This window comes from Filicampus tigris, chromosome 1 (assembly GCF_054856515.1).
Source record: "Filicampus tigris isolate MCC_2025a chromosome 1, RoL_Ftig_1.0, whole genome shotgun sequence".
NCBI classification, from domain to species: Eukaryota; Metazoa; Chordata; class Actinopteri; order Syngnathiformes; family Syngnathidae; genus Filicampus; species Filicampus tigris.
Window position 1 is genome coordinate 11301273 of NC_141217.1, and position 23758 is coordinate 11325030.

Below are 23758 nucleotides of genomic sequence, written 5' to 3' on the forward strand. Positions count from 1 at the left end.
GGTTTGTACTGGCCAGACGGCGGACAAGAAGATTCACAGTAATTGAGCTATCATTATCCGGTGACCCTGCCAGGCGCTAGAGCGTAGGCCTCAGCAGACCTCCTATTTGTTTAATACTTGGGATAACTTTCTTTGTGACTATGATGGACAGCAGAGAAGGGAGGGGAGGGCGGAAGTGGGGTGTCAGCTCGCAGATGAATGTCTCTACTTATTTGGGCACCTCTCTTAAGGCGCCGCTCTCCATGAAAATTGGCTCTCCTACATTACTGATGTAAGTTTCTTTTCTTAGCTCCTCCACGCTGCAACGTAATTAGGCCCATATAACTGGCTGCTATTTATTTAGAAAAGAAAGCTGTTGGCATGTTGATTACAGAACCCCCCCAGAGGAAAGTTCCTCGACTAGTGTTTTTCAATTCAAATAAGTCGAATGCGGTGAACAAGATAAAGGGACAGTATTAAGTGTGTGCTCTCAGTACACACAAGTTCTATCATTCATAGCAATTGAACAAATTTCTTGATGTGAAGGGCTTTTCGCAGATTCATTTTGCAAATTTAAGGCCTTAACTATGCTGAAAAATGAAATTTATGCTGTTAATCCGCCGTTCAAAGGATTTGCAAATGTCATTGACAAAAATGATGAAAAAAAAACTTTGAAAGGTATTTTACACCAATTGGCATTTTAACAAAACAGGGATGGCAATTAGATGAACCATTCAGTTGCTTTTCATTTTGGTACTTTGCATTAATGAGCATCTCTTCCAGCGGGTTGTATACATTAGTACATACAAATGTTGCGATATAGTATTGACAGGATATTGGCCATTTACATTGAATAACAGCTGTTAAATTTGAGGGATGTGGTCTTGCAGAGTGTTAACTTTCTTAAACCTGCAGATACCCTGGGCTACAAGACTTAAATATGTTGTTAACTATTAAATCCACTGAAAAATAATTTTGGTCCTAGGCTCTCGCTGCAGTTGTGAAGTACTGTATGTGTTACTTTTAAACAATTGAGGTACCATTGATCAACATGAATTAAAAACTGACAAACACAGTCATAAACTACAAACTTTCTCTTTTTAACAGCAACATGGTTGGAAAAAATATATATACTTGTTCACATGGATGGCCAAAATGACAGAAATGCCATAATATGCATGCCAAGCTAGTTGTTGGTGAATACATAACTGCTTCTTCTGCCAAGTCCTATTCAAGGGGATGTTTCCCATACTCTTTTGTTAAATTTTTAATGTAATTAATGCAATGAAGACTTTACTGGATATCTACAAATATACAGTGGGTATAAAATGTCTACCCACCATTAATGTGACCAAAAAGCTTTTTTTCACTGGAGCATAACAGGTTTCCTCACCTGCGTGTGGGCGATTTCAAGTGTGTTTTGGCAAAATGTCGCCAGGCTTGAATGTTTTTCTTTGTAAAATAAGGCTTTGGTCGTGCCACCCTACTCCATAGCCCAATTATATGAGGAAGAGTGAGATTGTTGTCACATGCACTAAATAGCCAGTACAAATCTCTGCAGCTCCTTCAATCTTGCTGTCAGCCTCTTGGCAGCCTGCCTGACCAAGTTTCTTCTTGTATTTTAATCATTCTTGTGATTGATGTCCAGTTCTTGGTAATGTCACTGTTCCGTATTTGAATCCTGAATCGATATTTGAATATTGAATGCTTTTGAAATTCTTTTTGCAACCGTCTCCTGACTGATGAGATCTTTCTGATGCTGTGGACGCTCTTTGCGGGCATGGCTTGTGATGAAAGATGTGAGTACATTAATGAAAAGCCTACTAGAACATCTGAACTTTAAAAACGGGTTAATCGGAGGTACTTTACATGGTGGCAGGAGTGTGCTGACTCCTGTTTAACATGAGTTTGAATGTGATTTGTTGAATCTGTAATCAGAAGACGTGCAACCACCTTATTTCAATTGTTTATTTTTTCTTCCCCTTGAAAATATTTCTCTTTTTTCCATTTGCGTTGTACAGCATTATTGATAGTGGTATAAGTTTTGAAACAATTTACCTTGGCATAATTTTTCGACATTACAGGACCTGGAGCATTTGAACAGAGGTGTGTAGACTTTATTTTAGAAACACTGTAACAGCAGCAATGCAGTCCGCCATTGTTCATTTATTTTATAGGTTATGAAATACTTGACTCCTCAACTTGCATGGTTCCAATTTTCACAGACAATCATTCTCAAACTTAAATGTTTTGTGTGCTCAGGCTCTAAAACGCCTTTGAGGTGTAAACAGACCCTGAAAGATGCTACACAGTCTGAGTGTTGCTGATGGAGGAAAGCCTCTGTTGGGATAGAATGACGCTACTGGCTAAAAGATTATGAAGGATGAAATAAGAGCCCCCCTCCCCTCATTAAACCAAAGTCAGATTGGTTTTGAAGCGATGAGTTGGGTGGAATGTGTGTGATCATGAGTGTGTGCGCACTTGTTTGTGTGTGTAGATGTTGGAGGGGTCTTGACTAAAACATTTCAAGATGGCCCATTAGGCGCCGCAGTCTTCCCCTTTCCCGACACTAGGATTCCTCTGTGCTGACCCCCTCCATCTCCCCTCTCCACCTCTCAGCCCCTCTGTCCCAGAGGCCCCCAACCTCATCCTGCCAAGTGTACGGTTCCAAAGTAACGACGAAGCAGCCTGCGTGTGAAAATATTGAATTGCAAAAACATCCCTGGGTGAGAGGGTGTGTGAATGGAGCTTTCAGCACCAAGTCCGGCCCAGGCCCTGTGCTACTGACTGACGGACAACAAATGGCATTTTGTGTCCAGAGAGTGGGGACAGAGCAAAGAAAGGAAGAGGAGATGGAGAGAAGAGGGACAGGGCGGGATCTTGAGGCTCTTGAAGCCTCTTCACCAAGAGGCCCTAAATGTAGGTCTGAAATGCCTTATCACATGACCCGTCTGACCCTTGGCCTCCACTCAGCGGAAGCTGTCAGACTCCTCTCCAACTGGGGCCACAAAGCCCAACAGCCTCAAAGGCCACCATTCAGCCTCCCGTGCAGCCGTCTTCCAACGGCAAACAGGTAAAAGTAATGTCACTGACCTCCACTTTCCCTCACTCGACACAAGGGCAAATCTCTTGAGATGCCCTGATTGTCAAAAGTGGAGGGTGGTCCTTATCCGCTGCTCATCTAGCATTTTGTCAATCAACCTTCACCCACGTTGTAATGCCTGGAAAACCGATGACTGACTGAAATGCTGAAAATAGGCTGCATGTTTGGTGCACTGGGAATCAAGTTGAGTAACTTTGTCTGTGTAGACTGGGTGGGTGGGGTTGGGGGCTTAGGGGGTGGACATGAGTGGATTTCTGATGCCTCGGAGGACTGACTGGGTCACAGCGTGACCGTAACCTCCCTTCTTGCTCCGCACCCACACACTGACACTCTCTCGCTCCTGATCAGTCCAAGGATTCTTTCTTCCCCTCTGTTTTTCTCCTCCTCTAGAACACTGGAAGTTCTCTCTCTCTACAGCCTCCTTTGAAAAGATGCGGCGTCTTTGTCCGGCCTGATAAAGGATGCCATAGTTCCCCTTTTCCCCTTCTTTGTGTCCCAAGGCTGGCGGCTCCTGTAGAAGTGCAAATGGTATCCTCTCGGAGGGGCTATCCCCGCGGGCCCCGGAGGACCCGCTCTCCCTTGCTCTCTCCTTCAGGCTTGGCTAATTACCACCCCGCTGCCCCCACCAGCTCCCTGTTCTCTGCGAGCACGGACGGCACATTCCCACAACCAGCACCTGGCCTTCTTTTCTCCTGGCCCGCTTTGATGGCTGACACCCCAGCCAGGCCCTCCCCCCTCTTCCTCATCCTCTTCTTCTCCCACTGCCTCGTCTCTTTCTTTCTCTCCATCCCGTCTCACTCCTCCCTCGCTTAGGCTCTCATTTATAGAGGTTTTAAATTGCTTTCTGACCCCAACAAACTGCTCTTGTTGAAAATGGAGATGCTGACGAGGGAATGGCGTGGATGTGTGCAACGGGCTGAAGGAAGTTTAGCATGTACAACCTATGCCCATATGCATTGCGATACTTTAAATCTTTCAAACAGTGAATTAGCCATCCAGGGGTTCTTTCTTTCTAAGTTATTCATCTAAGACACTTTGGATAGCTGAGATGTTGCAAGTCACCGGGAATAGTTTTAATTTTACAGTCTTTTGGGTTTAATGACCAGGTGTACCAAAACATTTGCCATTACCGTTGACATCACCTCTAACAGTTCATATTTGTCAGATTGTAACCTACGCTTTCCTGTACAGGAACTATGACCCCAACAAAATGTTAGAAATACTTATATCTATTCCATATGTAGTATAATCTTATCCACGAAACCTGAGTGCGATGGCTTGTACAATTTGACCACAGCACCGAATGCAGATTGACTTGCTGTTGCTGCAGTGTTAATCCACTCACCCGTCGAAACACAAATATCTAATTAATTGCATATTTGCTTTCTACCGCCTGCAGGCCAAATCAATAGCCTGCCCCAGAGGATTTGGCCAATTCATAGCTGGCCTTTGTGCCGTCTGGTGATCCCAGCGAGGGCGCTCGGACAGCTTTCTGAGGAAAACAAATAGCTCTATTACACTCTCGCATCCGCGTGAGCGAACGTTTCTCCTCCGGGACTCTGAGCATCAGTTATTAATCGGACCTTCTCTCCACATGGTGAACTTGACTGTTTTTCAGCGTAGGTTCACCTGACAAGGCCCAGTGTTCCGCCAATCGGCAAAGCTTCCCCGTGAATTGCTTTTGACTATGAAATATAGCAACATGCACAAGCCAGAAGAATTATTCTATCAGACAATTTAAGTGCAATTTTACATGTCGCTGGCGTCGCTCCAAAACCTCATAAGTCACATTTTAGTGATTTCATAATTTTTCAAAAATCGATTGACTCCACACGCGTGGATGTTTCCTTTTTTTTTTTTTTTTTTTTTACACATTATTGACCAATCAGCAATCATAGTGTAGGAAATGGCTTGCACTTTTTCATGATGCAATGCTAATGGTTGAACAAACTTGCCATTTTTGGGGTCTTCTGAAAAGTGACCATTTTGGAGGTACAACCTTTTGGCCGGACGCCAGCAATATAAATTTATTATTTTGATTTATTATTATTATTTATAGATTTAAACTTAAAGTAGCTCTTTCACATTGTCGCCACTGAACTTAAGGCCTGCCTCCTCCTTTTATAAAACCTGGAAAGCTTGGAAATACTAGTAGGCAAAGCCATACGCGCAAAGGACACGCTCTGCATTTAAATAACAACGAAACATTGCATGATGCAGTGTATCTTGAACCAAACACGTTTTAGCAGTAAACTTAACTTGGTCAATAAAAAAAAAAAAAAAAAAAAAAAAGAATGAGTAAAAGAGATAAGCAAGATATCCATCCGTTTGTTTGTGATAAATGATGATAATCAAATGCAGTGACCTTAACGCAGTTATATGGAGAGTGTCTATATTTACGTATATAGTTTCACGGTTAAAATTGTTTGTCTGAGGGCAACCAAACCAATGACGGAGCCTGTGATGAAATTTTCGACAACCCCAACTTGACCCCACGAGTAACATGTTCCTTTCCAAACGGGAAATATTCTTTGCTACATGTCGTAACATCAGCAGTCCGTACAGACTGGAATTAGAGCCGGAAGAAACAATATAGAAATTATAAACAGTGTTTGGAAAAGCCGCAATTGAACAAGGCGTCACAAAGCCATCACAGCCTGTTAGGATTTGCCGTACTTGCATGTGTGGGAATCTGTTACACATGTGTCACAAATGTAGTGAAAAGAAAATTTACCCTTGGTGATTAAAAATAGTCGTACAGAACAGAGACTTATGTACCAATAAATGTGTTTGTCAGCGAGCGGGCCATTGCCATGCATTTAGAGTGACAGAATGAATACTCAGCAAAGATGTGCCTGCTTGGTCTATATGCTGACTGCAGCACAACGCGGGCTGCATTGGATGGTACATGTACCACACACACCTAGACCTGTTACACTCGTCAGGCAGAGTTTGACTTGAGCTGGGATTACTTTGACCAGTCGAAAGGTGAAATGAAAGTAATTCGATTTATCAGTGGATTTTGTATATGAACATGTGGGGGGGGAAAAACAGGCTGGCGTGAAGCTAAATGGTTAATGGTGTCATCATTTCTTCACTGGCGTTGCTTATTATGCAGTCTGGACATTGTTAGTATCTCTCTGCTCGCTGCTTTTTCCCCAGCCGCAGCTGCCCTGCCCTACATTTCACACATCATCACCTCCAGGACATGTGATGATGTCATGAACTGGGCTGCTTGATTCCTCTGCCATTTCGGCCGTAATGAGCATCAAAGTAAATGTCATGCAGCGAGTCACACACAAAAATGTTTGAGTGGTTTTTCAGGAGACTCCACTTGTACACTTTACATGTAGGCCTACAGTATTTTAATTGAAACTTTAGATGCCTTTGTACTTTTGGTCATTGTAGCTATTATAAGTAAGACACTGACAAGACGGTGACAATGCGCATAAGGTTTGCCATATTAAGAGTGAATTCTGTCTGGTTGATTGTAAGCCTCAAATGGCCAAGACCTTCCTTTTACACTTTGTCGGAAGAAGCATCCCAAGTTCTCGTTGTCCTGTGCGTGCCGCTCTTTACTTCTCTCCTCATCAACTTTCATCATATCTTCTCTTCCTCTCAAAAAGCACGGGGGAAGAGCTACGTCGTAAATTGTGTTTCGATGAGAGTTTCAAACACTTCTGCGGTTCGTCTGTCTCCACTGAGCATTTGACTGGAGGTTCCCAAGATTTGTGAGTGTCACTTGAGATGGTATTCCAACAACCGCATGCACTTGAATGGTCTTGCCGTTCAAGTCCATGTCCTCACTTTCCCGTTCTTTTTTGTTTGCGCGATCACTGGCATTGCTTCAGTGCAGTGGTGTCTTCCCAAATGTGTTTCTCCTCATTTTCCGGATGAGCATACACATGGACTCACAGAGGCGTTTTGTTTTTCAACAGAACTGAGAAGAGCTGTAAGTGTTTAAGAATGGCAAAGCAATTACAAAGCACGCAAAGGAGGCAAGGGGGTGAGGCTAGTGAAAAAAACATTTTCTTTTGCCCTGTTTTCCATTGATCGACTTCTGTAACACAAGAGTAGTGTGAGACATGATCAAACTTAATGTGACAATCCATGTGAAACCTTTGCTTTCCGTTCGCCCCTATATCCCCATTTAATAAAACAAAAGTTGCTTTAGATACATTGCCGTTATTTTTGACACCTCACAGTTGCCAAAAGCAGGATCCCCGGAAGAGAAGGGCACTTTTTTTTCTTTTCACAAAACAGCAGGGAACTTTGATTTGGGGTTCTTCTGCAGCACAAGGCGAGAGCCTGACCCAGCACATCTGAGAGTACTTTGGTGCAATAACAGCAAATGTTTGTCTTGTATTGTATGGCACGCTGCTGGAGGAGCGCTAAAGCCCCTTCTTCCAGCGCCTAAAGCGCCTCTTAATAAAATAGTCAAGAATAACTCCCCAACCTTAATCTTCCCCTCAGATTACCGCACTCAGGGCGGGAAATTAGCAGCAGGCCCACACGCTTCCCGCTTTGCTTGTCATCTTTCATTGACACAGTTATGGCTTTATTTGCACTCGGCGCTTCTTTTTCATGTGTATCACCGTATCATTTGCATCTTAATCGTTTAGTGAGGAAACGCACTTGATCCCTTTATCCTCCTTCTCTGTGTGTGAGACTTCACGAACTCTTACGGCCATGCAGGGAGAAGGTGGCTGTTTTATTAAGTCAGTATTAGAGGCAACATGTAGTTGATAGGTGGCTGTTTTTTTTTTTATGGTCTGGTCTTCATCAGTGGAGAGATGCCTTCTAAACAATTAAAGATGGCTGTTGGCAGTGAATATGAGGCCTTTTAAGTGGATTTGCTTTGAAGCAGGGGAGGTGGACTATGTGTATGTATGAATGTTTGTATGCAGAGCTGGGTATTCCGTCGGTCCGTCGCTGACGGACGCCCATTTTGCTGACGGGCGACGAATGATGGGGCAAATTATAAAATAGCGGCGAGGCTTCGATGGCCTGGGAGAGCACGGGGAGAAAAACAGTGAGTTGTTGTTGCTTGGGGGACAGACTTGAGTGAGGGACCAGGCTGGGAAGGGGCTTCCAAAACACAGTGAGTCATTCTTTCTCTTATTTCTATCTAACTGTCTATCTATCTATCTATCTCTCTCTCTCTCTCTCTCTCTCTATATATATATATATATATATATATATATATATATATATATATGTATATATATAAATATATATACATATATATATATATATATATATATATATATATATATATATATATATATATATATATATATATATATATACACACTTATATATATATAAGTGTGTGCGTGTGTATTAAGTGTGTGTGTATTAGTAGTGTAACCAGCACCTTGACTACGGTAGCGGCGATCGCTTTGAGTGCAGTTCATCCCGCCGTCTGATCCCCGTAACCAGAACTCTCCCTTCCTACGCTTCCTGTCCGCTTGACCCACCTTGCCGCCTACCCGCCTGCCATCTGGGTCTGCCAAGGGACACACACACACACACACGCACACACGCACACACAACTGTACGTGCACAACCAGGTCCAGCTCATGCAGTTTCTTGTGTCTGCTTGCCTTTGATGCAAAGATCGCTTGGCAAAGCTGAAATAGCCGAGCCTGTTCTCATGAGAATTTTGTAGAATTCTGTACAAAAATTAGAGCACTTTTGCTAGTAAAATTGCCACATTTTCAGATTACTTGCCGAAACTACAATATTTTAATTTAAATTTTAAATACTTCTTGTTGTTGTGCAAAGAGAAAGTTAGTTGCCACAACTCCTGTTGCCTCTTCTTGCTCGTCGTCTTCTTCTCCCTTCTTTTAAAGACAATGAAGAAGAAGCACTTCTGCCGAAAATAGTCATGGCAACTAACTTTCGCTTTGCACGAAAACAACAACAAGGATTTAAAAGGCGCATTAATCCACCATGATTGTACCTTTGGCTACAATGTGACACAGGATTCTAGTTAAGGTAAGACAAACTTTAACCATTCGCCGACGTTTCATTGTCCTCGTTTGCTGTCGGAGGCAAACGCTCACAATTGTGCTGCCTGCATTGGGCTCCGTTTTCTTGGGGGGCACTCTGAATTCGAATCACGGTTTGATTTTCCGACCAGTCCGAGTGAAGCAGCTTGGAGCGAACACACACACTCTCAGAAGTAGTGCACTGGAGTCAGAGTGAATTTCCCAATGTGACCCTAATGTTCATGCTTTCGATGAAAAATAAAAGTCTACATTTCTCGGCTGGTTTCCTTAGAAGGACTTAGCAAAATGGTGAGGTAAAATTGCAATAGATGAAGTTATGCTCACAAATGAAAATCCGCGATAGAGTGAATCCGCACTCACCGAAACGCGAAGTAGCAAGGGAACACTGTACATGATGAAATAGGATGATGAAATTGGATAAACACAATTGTTTTCACAGGTTGCTCATGAGTAAATTAGGGGGCAAGCAGAGTGAAATGAGGTAAAAAAAGAAAAAGAAAAAGGACAATTTATTTATTTTGAGTGCTGCAGGTGCTCGCTTACAGCTTATTGGCTCTTTGGATGACTCTTTTGCACTAAAGAGGGCAATTTGTGTTCCTCACCCGTCCGTCTCTCTGCAGAGGCCAGAGCTGAAGTGGCCCACTTATTTGAGCAGGGTCTTGTGGTCATGACTAGTGGTGACATATTAATTGAGCGGTTCCTCCAAAGAAAAGAAAAGGCCAATGGTCCAAGTGTGTTTGTAGAGCCTGGGAAATTGGTTTTGTTTGGCTGGAAAGCTCTTAGGTGTTTATTTACACATCAGACAGTGTCAAATAGCAGCTGCCTTTCAATTTATGTCTGGATGTGTGTTTCCTGTACTGTCCTGACGGCATGTTTGGGGCATAGGCACGTTTTCTCACTTGGGGGACAGACAGCCAGATGAGACAACAAGAGGTAGGCACAGTTTCTCCGTCCCCTTGTTTTTTTCCCATGTAGCCTTTACTATCTTCTTAATCTATTGTTGACTACGTTTATTCGTGACAGCATTTACAAATCTGCCAAACAGTCCCTTGGCTGCTAAGCTAAATGACTTCCTTCCTGTTTTATTCAGGCACACAATGCGGTGCTGAATTTAATTGCTCAAAATAAAGTTTGACAGTCACTTTCCCCATTTGCTGCATTTCCCTGTGGCACCACTACTTTAATTAGCTCTAAGGAAAAAGAACACCCTGAGAGAGAATGGTCCACTTATGTTGCTCAAACGTTAGACAGATCTGATCTTTTTTTTTTCACGTTTAATGCAGAAACCTGATCTGATTTTAGTTATTAGGACACTACAAATAGTATCCACAAAAGGTTGCCTGCTCTGATTTAGGTAAACTCTTCCTCATTCTTGTTCAAAATGTTAAGAGTTATAATTTGAATTGAAACACATTTTGATGCTGAACGGTGTCTTAGACATCCATCTATGCATCTGGACCGGTCGCCAGCCAATCTCAGCATATATACAGTAGAGAGATGACCCCTGAGGAACTGAACCTACTGCACTGAAGGCAGGTGAATGTGCCACTACATCATCAGTGTATCTATGTATACAGTGTTTAATGGTGAATGCCCATGTCCAGCTATACAGTGTTATAGTGCTTTTTGCACAACTTGTTTTTGCCAACAACAAACTGAATGGCAACGTTCACAACAGTAGTTCCATCCATGGATCAACTAACAAATATATTTCCTGGTTCCATAAGAATTGGTATTTAAACAATACACTTCATTAAGATGTTCATATTTTGACATCACGAGACCAAGACTTCACCTAATATTTGATCAACAGTACCTCGACATTCTCAGTCAGAATGTTCTCATAGGAAAGTGGCCTCTGAGTTTAGAGTGTCATCAGCAACAGAGAAACAGAAAGACTGGAACAGTCACAGAAAGGCATAGAAATGGCCATCCTTGGACATGTATCGATAGATTAATTGCATAATTGCTTAAAAGTATGTGTGTACCAGCCCCCCCAGGATCGCAACTATTAATGTATAATCAAGAAAATCCTGTGAAATCGCACTTTCCTGCAACTTTGTTTGAACGCTGATACTTTCCCGCAATAACTAAGTTTTAAAAATGAACATTTCACATAACTGTTGTTGGTTTTTTTTGGTCTAAAAAGGCTACATGGGTGCCCTACTGGAAATAACGGCGATAGCTGAAGTCACAAAGAAGAAAATCACTACGTCACATCCTTTTTCAGACGATGGCGCTCGTTGAGAGCAGAGAGACGTGGAGCACAGAAACGCGAAGCATATACCACCTAAAAACACGGCATAGGACCGTGCAGACCAATATCCGGACCCCCTGCACGAAAGCAGGGGTAAACTATTTTGTAGTACATGCCAATGTAATACAATACAATACAATACAATTTTATTTATATAGCGCCTTTTATAACAGCTAGAGCTGTAACAAAGCACTTTACAACATGATACAACAAAATGGAATCACTAAATTAACACAAAACACTATATACAATAGACACCTGAAAAGAGATGAAAATTTCAGGTAGGGACAAAAGCCAGACAATGCAAATGTGTCTTCAAATGGGTTTTAAAAGTTCACAGACAAGGTGGTCTTGGACGGGGTTCTCCAAGTCCCACCCTACCCAGTCTGTTTTGTATGCAACCCTGTTCCAACACACCTGATTCAAATGGTCATCAGCAAACTTTGCACAAGCCTGATAACGAGCTTGATCTTTTGAATCAGAAATATTGGAGCAGGGTTCAGTATAAAACAGGCTAGACAGGGGCTCATGAGGACCGGACTTGGAAACCCCTGATCTTGGATAACAATGGCTGAGATATTGGCCTCCTATTAAAATTAAGTACAGTGGACTATTCACAGGGGATATGGACCGAGCCAGCGCGAATAGTGAAAATCCACAGTTGTATATAATTATATATAATAATAATTGACGGCAACTGAAATGCATTGGAAAAATTAAAAAAATACGTAATTGTATTTAAACCTACTTATGCGTTTTCCATGCAAAATGGTGGGAACAATACTCGCCAAAAACATTTTAAAAACAATTTTAAAAAAAAATTCAATATATATATATTTTTTTTAATCCACAAATATGGGAATCCGCAGGTGCTGAACCACTAGTATGCCCGGGTCCAGTGTCCAGTATATGCGACAATAGACATATCATATCACAGGATGTATTATTCTCACTCTTGGCCCAGGTGACCCTCACATACAATACATGAGTGGTTGTCTGAATGATTAGCTGCAAGTTGTCTCTGTTTTACAGTCAGGGCGTTTTATGCAGGTTAGCTCATTGCACGCACCTCGTAACGCGTGACTCTGAATTTGGAGTCAAGTGCCCAATACTGGCAGCCAGCAAGTGACGGAATATAAGTGCTTCTCCATCCATTAGAGCACGGTTACCAAGACAGAGATTGTTTTAGCTGGCATCCTTGTGAAGAAAAACAATAAAATAACAACATGACGCCGCAGATAATTAGCCCCTTGGAACGCAGCAGAATGACACATTTGTTCTGTATTTGTTCTGGAGAGAATACGTTGTCTTGGCGAGAAACAGATCCGCATTTGCACCTTTCTGTTTCCCATTTTTGGAGCAAGACATTTTCAGAGGCTTCATGGGAGACATTTAATTGCCCAAATAGTGATGGTCCTTGTGTTTTGATCCTCATTTTAGCAGTAATGAGAGTGTGCTTCCAAGAAAAATGATGCAGTCGTTTATTTAAGAGTCGGCATCGCAAGGGCTTTTGAAGGTTTATGAAGTTAACAAAAGGTGTTAATGCAGCCAAAGCATCACAATCCCAAGTGAGGAAGACTGCATACAACACACAAACACCTGTAGACTTCAAATGTTTTGACTGAAAAACAATGATGAGCAGTTATCCAATCCGATATGTTCAGCATTTCAGATCCTGCCCCAAATTTTCCTGAAGCGAGAGACCTACCTCCTGAGCAGGATCTTCTTTCGGTCCCAATAAGTTACCTCGTAACTAAATTTAGGCCATAGAGCCCACGGCCCAAGCACACTATGGCCCCACAAAAGTTCTTCGTTCTGGTGTAAAGTTCCTGCGGTCTCGATAATCAATTTCTTTCTTGGCGGTACGAAAGTATCAATAATAAGATATATCTGTCCCACTGCCCCCAACAGCCTTGATTCGATTATTTCTCACTCTTCCTCCGATTCCTCCACGGTGGATCCGTTTCCAATTTAAGGAAGGTCATGCTTTGTGTTTCTCATTGTCATGACAAGGTTCGTCAACAAGTGAGGGCTCCCTCCGATGCGCCTTAATCAGATCTGGAGAGCACTGGGGGAGGAAGGCAGTGGGGAATAAGTGAGGAGTGGAGTGGGGTGGGGGTTAAACAGGTAAAAGTGGGGTCAAAAGTAGTTTACCTTCAACTCCTCATTGTCTGCATTTCCCCCTTTATAGGAAAATTAGATCTGCCTGCTGCTCTTCATAACGTGTGTTTTTCATGTCCAATATGAAACCTTTGAAGTTTGTAGAGTCCTGCACCCTGTAAACCACGCACACACACACGCACACGGGCAACCTCCCAAACACCAATAGCCCTCTCTTATCTGCCCCCCCTCCACTTACTTCCAGACATTGCTCATTACCTGAGGCTGCATTGGAAGAAAGAGTGGTGGTTAATCAAATTGGCTCTGCAGGTTTTCTGCCATCAGAGGAAGTCCTGGCCATTGAAGGGTCATCGGTTCAATTTTAGGCTTCAGGAAGACATCACAAAGTGAAAAAAAAAGTTTGTTTCTGCATGTTATGAATGGTTTTCAGGAAACAGGTTTTGTAGAAAGCAGGAAGTGTGGGTGGAACACGTGGCATTGGCCGGTATGGGCTAACAGATACATTGCAAGACTAAGATGCTATTAAGGAAAGCTGGAGTTTAATTTTGTATCATAGCTTCGTAAGATTAATAAATTATGGTTCCAAAATGAAAAAAAAACATCAGTCATTTCTCTGGTTTGCAAAACCATTACTTCCACAGTGAAGCAACTTTTGCTTGATATTTTCATCCCATCAATTTGCACTTAAAAAATGTGACAACCCAAACAGAGCAGTGAAAGTTTAGTTAGACTCGCTGACGGACGGCCGTTTGAAATTAGAGGCGGACCGGCCTATAGACGGGTAACCCCCCCCCCCCCCCCCCCCCCGCCTCCCAGGAAAAAAAGGCAAATGAAAGCACACTACAGAAGGATGACAAATAACGGACGCTAAATTTTTATTAAATTACCCAGCTCTGCACATTTGTCCGACTTGCACTTGCATTCAGAGTGGACCTCAGTGGAGTTCAATAGGATTCAAGTCAACAAATGACTTCAAGTTTTGAAACAATTTCCATAATCACAAGGTCGCCCCAATGCCATATTTTAGCACACTGGTGGCCACTGTATAATGTTTCCCACCCAAAATAATACAGCCTCTGTAAGGGATGTACATGATCCACATAAAGGTCATAGCTAAAGTCTTTGTGTGGCAGCCATTCATGTACAATTCTGCGCACACACATGCATAAAAAACGAGCATATTTATGATTACAGTCATGACGACTGTAAAGCCATTCCTTTTTTCCATTCAGTTGCCCTGCCATATGTACTAAAGGTTTTAGGCCACCACTACCTCAAGGTCAGTAATGTGGGACTTAGTCAGCATGTGCAACATTTATACACATTTATACACAAACACCAGTCTGATGGGAGGTCCTCACAACGACAGGGACAATTGAATGGGTAGGGGAGGGGCAAGTGTAGTGAGTAGAGGAAAGTGGTGAGATCCTGTCTACGGCCCCATTGCAATTCAGAAATTATTGTACTTATAAACTATATGGTGGCTACTTCCACTATTCCTATTGCAATTTCTTTGTGGGTTGGTGGGGAATTTTGCATGCCCACGTCTCTATTAGTTTATATATATATATATATATATATATATATATATATATATATATGTATATATATATATATATATATATATATATATATATATATATATATATATATAGGGGTGGGACTCAATTAAAAGATAATGTAAAGATAATCTAATGAATTAGACGATTTGTAATTAATTAATTTTGATTAATGACATTTTAATCGTATAACGACCGAATGTGACTATTTCTAACTCAGAAAAAAATGCTTTTAGTTGCATTTTACTATTAGTAAACAGTAGATAAAAACTAGCACTGGCTAGAACTGAACAGACCCAAAGAAAAAGTGCCCTTTTAGGGCTTTTTTTTTTTCATAATGGCTCTAAATGGTTTCTGCGTGGCAATTGAAAAGTTATATATCAGATGTCTCTACCTGTAGCACGTTTTCTAAACCTTTATCTTCTTCCACTAATAGTGGTCTACAATTCAAGGAAATCTACTTTGAAAAAGACTGTGTGTTTGTTTTTGTCATTATTGTAGTACTAGTAAGTGCTAGTTTTGGTCTTGAAGCCACTTCTTTGAGCGAGGTATTTGATCATACTGGGACGGCTCGTGCTAACAACACCGGTGGTGGTCTCTGCGCTCGCTACGATGTGATTTGCATGTGAATGGTACCAGTCCCAGATATGAGTACAAGCTGAAATACTGGTTACACTATTCGGGGATATTTTCCGATCAAAGGCGATGCATGAATACTGTAAATAAGTCACAGCATGCTCATTTCTAAAACGACTTTCACAAGATTTACTTTTTTTTACGAACATTGCAGCATGAGCTATTAAAACCGAACGATTGAAAAAAGAGACAAGTAAATCTTACCTATGAAAGATTATTCCCAATTTGTGGAATTTGCAAGCATCCTTGTTATTTTGGTTTGCGTGAAGTCCACAAGCGTGATATTGGGGTAGCACTCGCCAGTGGAGGCAACCACTGAGGGTAGCTCTACGGACGTAGCTCTACTTATTCTTCATGTCGATGGTACCAGAGGTTGAAGCGTTTCGGTGGCACGCAAACTCCTTTTTGCACAATTTGCACAAAATGACTCTTTTATCAAGGCTTCCATCAGGTAGTTGAAATGAAATATGTTTCTCATTAATCCTAGCAATGCGGTTTTATCTGATTTATCTGTTTTAGTAGCCACTAGTCGCATTGTTAGCTAAGCACAAATCAGTGCAATTGGTGTACCGGGAAATCGTACACTAACAAAGGTTCCAGGTCGATTAAAATCCGTTATTTGTTAAATGCACCAATTCTTTTGTATATAATTAATCAATCATAATTAAAGCATTAAAATGCCTACCCTATTTATTTATTTTTTGTTCGTTTCTTCATGCCAAACACCCTCCCTTACGCAAAACTCTCGTTTATCTTGGGAGCGGCACTGGAGAGTGCAAGTGGCAGGGTGTTAGGGCGCTGGTCGTGAGTCAAACCCGCACCATCACTACACCACCATCGTAACCCTAGTGAATATAACCTTAGCAAATACTATGATCAGGGTCCTTAATTGACATTGTCATGTTTCGGATTAGATTAGAGCATCAGCAGCAGATGGCAACTCAGATGAGCATCCTCGCATCCTATGCATTGACCTCTCACCCAAATGAAAGATCCTCAGTTCCATCCTTCTTCCCGTCTCCTGCCTCGGCCTCCCTCAGCTGCCCATTGCCAGCCACTTTTGTTTTCACATGGCCAGCTTCTCAGGGAACACGCTCATATTTGTGGCTTTTGGGGTTGGCGGCCGAGTGTGCTGCGCTCGTCAAGTTTTTTTCATTCTGACTTACCGAGCACACAAATTGAACTGTTTAGTCATTTCCTCCTAAACCATTTCTCGCTCCTATTTTGCAAAAAAAAAAAAGTCAAATTTTTTTGTTGGCTCTGGTAAAACATTGCTTTTGTTTCATTTGCATTTTCAAGAGTCACTTTTGAAATGTTGTGAAATGCGCTATATAAATAAAGTTGTATTGTATTATATGTTGTCATTGAAAGCCTCTTCAAAAAGTCTCTGAAAAGTGTCTCATGGTGCCTCCCAGCAAATTGGAAGCTCCAGTAAGCCTTGTTTATTTTTTGACCCCACAAAGCAAATGCAAACATTTTGGTCATTTTGAGCGCCCACAAAAGTGTTAGCATGAGTGCATCTTCCAGAAATAGGCAGGCCTCATCTAAAGCCTGTCCCCGAATGAGAGAGGGGAAAAGAGACATGTACACTGAAAAGAAATAGCAATGTGCAAGATGGTTATCTGAAGTGAGGTCAGACATGAAACATGTCATAACAAATTAGAACCATGTTGTTTAAATTACTTGGTCCTGCTCCTTAAAAAGACGCGCTTGCCCATGGAAAAAAGGGAAATGGGCAGGGATCGTTTATTGCGTACGGAAAGTGAGAGGCACAAAATGGGAAGAAGGAAGATTTGAGATGCCATTTGCAGCCGGACCAAAAGCAGCAGAGACACAACGATAAGAAAAGCAAGAATAACAGAGCGAGAGTCCGAGACGGGAGCCTTGACAGACAAGAAAATGTTTTCTCTGGAACATATAATGTCACCCGGGCTGAGTCATGGGCCTGCTGAGGAATGATGATGATGATGATGAGACGAAACCTTGGACTCATTCCTGCTCCAAGCTTAGTTTGGGGCATCATTTACAGAACTACAAGAAAGGGGCCTCTGAATATGTGCGTGTGCAATAATAACCACATTCTCTCAGCATCTTCGGCCACCAGGGCCTGTTTTTATAGCTGGGAACAGGGATGGGCCTGCATTCGTTTCAAATACTATTTCGGAAGATGGGAAGAAAAACCTAAAAAAAATGGAGGGCTTGAGGGGAGAAAGATGACCAGAAGGAGTTGTGCAGAGGTACAAAAAGCCCGCAGACGTGTTGCGCGAGGGATGATCTAGAAATCTTGACTTCTCTGAGAAAATAGTCTCCTGAGACTGTCCACTCAGGTTCTCATAACTCCGACTGAGTGAGAAACTGAAAAAAAAAGCATGCTTATAGAGCGACTGAACGGTCACAAAGAACATCAAAGTATTTTCTTCCCCTCCTTTCTTTAGTCTTTTCAGGTATTTCAATAAAAGCAAATCCCCATTTCGAATGGCATGTTCTGGGATCAGAACAAGTGATTTGGCCCATCATGATCCCAACATAGTGACACTGACCATGTGATCCCAGCATAATGACATACATCACTTGATACCGACATAGTGCCTCGACAGTGTTTTTCAAATGATATGTGCCCAATTTTGTAGTACTTCCTGAAATCAATGAGACACTGTGTTTTAGTAGACAACAGGCCGGGACTCCATCCTACTCCCACTGACACACAGAGGAAATATTTACTTCCCTAAATCATATCCAGGGATACCCTCTGTGTTTAGTTTCTTTTGCTTTCATCGCCCTCTATCTTAATTTTTGCGGCCTTCTTCTTGGTTCACCCCTTATCTATTTTCCTCTCGTCTTTACCGATTCATTGAAGTTTGCAGTCCTTCTCATTCTCTCCATCATGATCCATCACCAAACACACAACAGAGCTCATGTAGACGTGGAATGCAGGTCATGTTTCTGAAAGACACACAAACACACGCACACTCGTCTGTCAGACTAAGATATTCATCTGGGGTTTGTCATGTCAGACATGGCCAATGTCTCTCTCTTCTGTAATTATGGCAGTATTTATTTTTTCAGATTGTACCACTGAGTTAGGAGCGCCTCGTGGTTTGGACATGGAAACATGCTCTGCTCAAAACTTCCAGCCGAGCAGAAAAAAAGGGAGCACACTACATTGAATATAATTTGGTAATGCGTAATTCAGAGAGCTAATGCAATGTGAGTGTGGAAGAAAAAGATACTTTTTACAATAAGTATGTAAAGACAAAACAGAAGATCTCCATCACATGTTTAGGCAAAACTAGAGTACCCTCAGTCTACAGTATTTCAAAGCATAAGAAACATGGGAGGCAAGGGAGCTATATCATTATGAGCTGTGTTTTCTTTTTTTTTTTCTTTTTTTTTGTGAATACTGAAGTGTTCTTTGAAATTATGTTTCCTACAACAAAATAAAAGTAATACATTACAAGTCATGTCAGTGAGTTTAGTTTTTTGTGTGGAATCATTTCAATATAGCATGTCCACCATGTTTGTGGACTGCCTTACAGTAGCTCATGACAGCACAGCAACACTCACCTTCCTGGATATAGTCTGCTTCGAACATCATACAATGCTTACCATAAGTTAGAGTGTTTTATGTAGGTTTTATCCAGTAACCTTTCTTTTGTTGGTATCAAAAATTGTGCATTTTCTACTTCTCTGAAAAGCTCATTCCCAAACCGATATGAATCAATTTCAGTTTTTCTGCGAAAAATGATGAATGATTTATTTACCCAGACATTCAAATGTCAAATGTATTTTATCTTGCTAAAGCAATCGATTGGTCAAGTCTGAATATTTTCGACCACACATTTTCAACATTTTCAATGCCAAACGTACGTATGCCAGTTTGGCCGATAAATCCATGATTCATCTATATCTTTGTACTTCAATTTGTATGTATTCGACAAACACATTTAGAAAAGCCTCAAAGCATGTGTACGCCCAAATAATGATGAACCAGCTTCTGAAGAAAATATATAAAAAACATATATTACCCAAGATGCACAATGTATTGAAACTAATGTAATTTCTATAACCACTACTAATAATTGTAATAGATTAGCTAATGAGTTGACCAAGGACCTAAACAAACGTGGAAAGGACACTCCTCACGTTTACCCTAGTTTTGTTCAAATGCTTGTATGTGCTTATGTACTGTATGAGCAGAGTTGGGCATTCCGTCAGTACAAGGCATGATGAGTGAATGAGGCCCAATGTAATCCAAGATGCAGAGCTGGTATGTCTTTGAGTCACAATTCTGTTGAAATTATGTCAGTGTTATTCTCATTGCTCACGAACCTATAACCAGAAATCTGGAAGTAGTCTGAATCCTAGACCTTACTAGTCCTTAGGAAAACTGGCCTGGGGTGCACAGCTCAATGTACTGCCGGTGCACGTATGTCTCTCTCAACGAGACGACTCGCTCTCTGTCTCTGGCACACTGAGTGCACACTTGGCACTCACCCCTCCTGGCGTCCTTTTACTCCCTCTACCTAATGCCTTCTCATTGCCTTGAAAAAGCCGTTTTAGCTCTTTTCTTCAAATGCTCTCATCGTCTATGGCATGAAAATAACAGATGACACCCTATTCAAAGGTAACCCAGCAATATACAGATAATGGCCTAAGTCCAATCAGCCAAAACTGCTAATCAACAACTATCGTGGGAAAAGTGCACGTGGATGTGGGCAGTGGCCGTGGTAGAGTTGGTGGCAAGAGGAAAACCAGACCAATTGTCCCGTGGAGATTAAAGTCCCCGAAAAGGCGGCATTGAAGGGGATAAATCTTCCTCCTCCCGTCACTCAGGGCCTGAATTCAATTCTCCTCAACCCGTCTTAAGAGAGAGGCTTATCTTCTACTCAATAGCTTGTTGCGCTACAAGCCAAGCAGGAATGCTCCGGGTTGTATCCCTGACACCCGCTCACTGAGTTAAAAAGGAATTAGGGAAGAGAAAGCGAGAGTTGGAGAAAGTGAGCGTCTGAATTGTGTTCTCTATTTTGCCAGGAGATGTGCACTGAGAGGCGGATGGAAGTGTTGATAGAAGGTGACACAAGGCGAGGGGATGGGAGAGTGGAATTGATTGACTGCTGCCGAGGGATTGAGGCCAGCAGAGAAGAATAGTGGGCTGCTCGGTCTGCATGCGTGCATGCGCAGTTGGAGAACAGACGGAGAAGCCACAGCGGAAGAAACCCGGGCACCCCTGGCATGCTGTGTGGATCCCACCACATAAATCCGACCCCTCTTTTCTTTTGTGCCCTCACCATCGCTCTCTTTTGCTCAAGCAGCATCTTTCCAGCTCCAGTCCAGGGGGCATCACCAGTTGCCAAGACGCGGCGATTGGCAACACACACCCTCCACGTTGATCCAATTCAAACACCCCCAGTACCACAAAAAAGCAAAAGACACTGATGGAGAAAGGATGGTTGGACTCAGGCCTCAGTCTGTTTATCCCAAGCCCTGAGTGCCCATTTTTTACCTCTTTCTTCCTTTCTCTTTCAGTACACTGCCATTGGCGTGATCTCCAAGCAGAGGCTCATAAAGAGAGAGCATAGAGAGCTAAACAGAAATTGATAGTCAAAGATTTATCGATGTAACATCCTCTGAATGCCCCTTCACTGGACTTCTTTGGAATAAGTAAAAAGAACAAGTTCCCATTTTGTTTTTTGGAAGCCATTGCCCCAGCATCCCTTCGCTCTTTGTAAGAAAAATGGGATTTTTCCGCTTTGACACCAATTTCCCTATTTGTTGCTTATGGCCAGGCTTCCCCCCGCTTTCACAATGTACCCTTCTTCACTTCACCCCCATTTTCCTGTGACTTGGCTCCACTTAATGACAGACCTTACACCTGCTTACAGGATTAAATTAATTAGTGTGAAACGGGGTTTGGGGAAAGCGGGTGGGGTGGCTGGCAGTGGTGGTAAAGGGAGAACAACAACAGGGGTCAGTAGAAGAGGGCACAAGAAAGAATGGGCTGTTCTATGGCTGTACTTGTGTTGGTTACTAGCGAGGTAGTCAGAGTGAGAGGAGGGAAGCAAAATTGCCCAAGGTGACGGAGGACTTGGATGGTTGCTCTCTGTGTTTTGGGGACAAATGATGTCGAGAACAGTGTTTGGGTTTGTTAGGTTGGAGGTGATAACCTCTGTTTTGTGGACACGTTTACCCCACTTGGGTGTCTCATCGAAAATGCTCAACTACATTGAAACAGAGTTTGCGCTACCAGGTTTCTAACCACATCTGTTTTGATTCAGAAAGAGTATCCCAAAATGTCCAGGACAGCCAGACAAGTTATTTTCTTTGAGAATTATATAAAATGACAAAAAATAGGGTCAGGAAGAAAAAGTCATTGTTTTGGAGGTATCTTTAGTCTAATAGGACCATTGCAAAAGACACTTTTAACTTTCTGTCACGATAGCAATTAAAAAAACTGTGCTTGCTCAAAATTTTGTTTTCATTTTTTCTGTCTACATTGATTCTCAGTGATCCAGGCCATGGTAATCCGCAAATTTTGAATCAAGGCAACTGGACTCTTGTTGTTTATTGAATTTGTTGCATTTATTCTCGTTGTCTGAAAATGTTCAAAAATGACTTACGCAAAAATGCTATTAGGCATAGCTGGGCAAAAAAACTGAAAGTCGGTTATTTATCATCCATCTGCAGCATGAGTACCCTTCCGTCGTCCGTCATTTGTCTTTTTGCGGGGTGTAAAAAAATAGTACCCACCTATAGGCCGGTCCGACTCTGATTTTTAACGGGCTTCCGTCAGCGATTCAGACTGCAAACTTCAATAGATCCGCCCCCGACCGCTGGCCGATATTTGAACAGAAAGAGTGACTCACAGTGACTCACTGCGCCATGGAAGCCTGTTCACAGCCTGGTCCCTCAATCAAATCTGTCCCTCAAGCAACAACAAGTCACTATAGTTCCTTGCCGCGGACGTCAAAGCCCCGCCGCGAAAAATAGACTAATGACGGACTACAGTCAAATGACGGATTAAATAAAGGGAGTTCCGACTAGGGTTAGTCCATCTATTTCAAAATTTTACCCGTCATTCGTCAACTGTCAGAAAAACGGGAATCCGTCATAGGCGTATAGATGGACCGGTCCGTCTCATGGACAAAATGCCCAGCTCTGCTATTAGGCTAACAATATGTTAGACTAGAGAGACCTATTGTCATGAGAATTTAATAGGGTTTAAAATAACACAATATAGTGGTGAACTTTTCATTCCGTCCCCTATTATGTCCTCATTAACTCACATCTATTTGAACAAGAATTCCCATTCCAAAATGTCATGCACTTTGCTTTCTGTTATATAATTAGGTGTTTTTGTTTGGAGAAGAAATATATGATACGTGCAGACCTCAGTGTTGGCCATTCTCCCATGTAGGGTCTTTCCTCTGTCATCTGTCTCTCTTCTCATGGCCTGAGTCTTGTCTCTGTCCTCTGTCCCTCCCCAGTCGCAAAATGTGTAGTTAAAGGGCTGTATTCCTCATGATAAGCATGAACAGATGGGCCTCCACTCGCGCTGTTTGCCTGCCGCACTTGACCTGTTTCACTTCAAAAGTTTGGCTACTCCTGCACACCTCATGCATGTCTCTGAAAAGATGGGCTGAGCACAGTCGGCCCTACCCTGCACCACTGTCTGCCTAACCTCAATATAAACATTGTCTTACATGTTAGACACTGCAATTAAATGATTGCGTTATGGTAGGCCATTGCCCACAAAGTGACTGTGCAAGATTTATCTCAACCAGGACCACATGGAACACAAACTGTGTATTATTTTTAAGAATGATGCATACTATAATCTAGCCTATCAGTAGTCGAGACACACGCGCGTGCATACGTGAGTGTGCGGGCACACACACACACAAAGGGATTTAGTTGGTGACAGATGTGTTGTGGTACAGCCCATTGCGTGGCAGTGGTCACCTCAATCCCTTCCATATGACAGTGATTAGGCAGGACGCACATAATGCTTGTAGATCCCTCGTAGAATGCCCTGACATCTAACACACAGGAGAAAACACCAACACACACCGACACAATACTTGCACACACA

The 23758-nt window shown here is 42.2% G+C and overlaps 1 protein-coding gene and 1 long non-coding RNA gene across 3 annotated transcripts in view; one reads left to right on the forward strand and one right to left on the reverse strand.

Moving 5' to 3' along the window:
* prdm16 (PR domain containing 16) overlaps positions 1-23758 on the forward strand; it is a 203326-nt gene that overhangs the window by 9800 nt on the left and 169768 nt on the right. The gene's annotated exons all lie outside the window — the stretch shown is intronic.
* Positions 13270-16014, reverse strand: LOC147152749 (uncharacterized). Its single transcript, XR_015086635.1, has 4 exons — positions 15874-16014; positions 13733-13840; positions 13508-13629; positions 13270-13421 (listed from the first exon to the last, which is right to left on the reverse strand). It is a non-coding gene; the product is annotated as an uncharacterized LOC147152749 (long non-coding RNA).